The following is a 1,541-nucleotide window of genomic DNA, read 5'->3' on the forward strand; positions in this document are numbered from 1 at the left end:
TTGTCTTTATTCAATCCAATAAATACTATATATTCAGATCTATTAAATGTAAACATGTGTGTGTGTGTGTGTGTGTGTGTGTGTGTGTGTGTGTATGTGTGTGTATGAAAAGACAGTAATCTCATCTTCTGGGATACCTGCTGCTAAATTGTGATATATACTTATTAGCTTTGCATTCATATATTGCTTGTTTTAAAACAAGATTCTTTACTATACTCTCTTCTGGAATCTACCCCTTTTCATTTTTTAGCTTTTACTAAGCATATTGCATAAATCACTCTAATAACAATATAATGTTAATGTGCATCATATATATGAATGTGCCAAATTTTACTTATAATGCTCTTTTGTTGGTTGTTTCTTTCCAATTTTATGCTTAAATAAACAAAAAAGGTAACTCATACTCAAATTCTAGCTACTCAGGAAGCTGAGATGTAAAGACTTAGGTTCAAAGCCAGCCTTTAAAGAAAAGTCCAGGAGACTCTTATCTCCAGTTAACCAGCAAAAAGGCAGAAATGGAGCTGTGGCTCAAATAGTAGAGTGTCAGCCTTCAGCAATAAGGCTAAGTAAAAGCATGAGACCCTGAGTTTAAGCCCTACAACTGGTTTAAAACTGAAAAATGATGTCTTTTGTGGATGAATGGATCAAGAAAATGTGGTATGTATGCACAGTGGAATTCTACACATCCCTCAGAAAGAATGACATTTACCTATTCTTAAGGAAATGGAAAGACTTGGAAAAAATTATATTAAGAAAAGCAAGCCAGTGTCCGCTTCGGCAGCATATATACTAAAATGGGAATGATACAGAGAAGATTAGCATGGCCCCTGCGCAAGGGTGACACGCAAATTCGTGAAGCGTTCCACATTTTTACTGTGTAATCTACATGAGGCATTCTCTCTGACCTTAAATTTGGTTTAGCTCTTCTTACCCCCCCCCCGTGTATTGTTTCTTAATTTGGGGGTGGGGACTGAGAGTTTACCAGTTTGTCAGGGTTAATTTTTTCTATGCTTTAATGTTTATTGTTTTTATTGACCCATTAAACTTTATTTTATTGCTACTTCTAATAAATCAACACTTCATTTTTTTTAAAAAAGCAAGCCAGACTCAAAGGAACATAGGTTGCATCGTTTCTCTCATTTGTAATAATTAGACTGTCTATGATATTGTTAGCAGAGGATTACAATAGCTCAAATAACTAGGTGCATATGACCATATGAAATGAAGACACTAGACGAGGAACTCAAGACTATGGGATGGGACAGTTAACTTCCAGTTCTGCACAGGCTGCACTGCTTGGCCATTGACGAGACTTCTGTCCTGTACTTAATTTCCTTTGTATGTGTGAGAGAGAGACAGAGACACAGAGAGGCAGAGAGACAGAGACAGAGACCCAGAGATAGAGACAGAGAGACAGAGACAGTCAGAGAGAAAGACAGAGAGAGAAAGAGAGGAGTACTAGAGCTTGTCCTTACGCTCTTGGTTGGCTTTTTCACTCTACCACTTGATCTATACCTCTGCTTCTGGCTTTTTGCTAGTTT

At 37.1% G+C, this 1,541-nt stretch overlaps 1 non-coding gene across 1 annotated transcript; it reads left to right on the forward strand.

Moving 5' to 3' along the window:
* The first annotated feature begins 767 nt into the window (after nucleotides 1-767).
* LOC122108855 lies at nucleotides 768-872 on the forward strand. The gene has a single exon (XR_006147643.1). It is a non-coding gene; the product is annotated as a U6 spliceosomal RNA (small nuclear RNA).
* Nucleotides 873-1,541: the final 669 nt, after the last annotated feature.

This window comes from Dipodomys spectabilis, unplaced genomic scaffold (genome assembly GCF_019054845.1).
Source record: "Dipodomys spectabilis isolate Male_0828 unplaced genomic scaffold, ASM1905484v1 ptg000066l, whole genome shotgun sequence".
NCBI lineage: Eukaryota > Metazoa > Chordata > Mammalia > Rodentia > Heteromyidae > Dipodomys > Dipodomys spectabilis.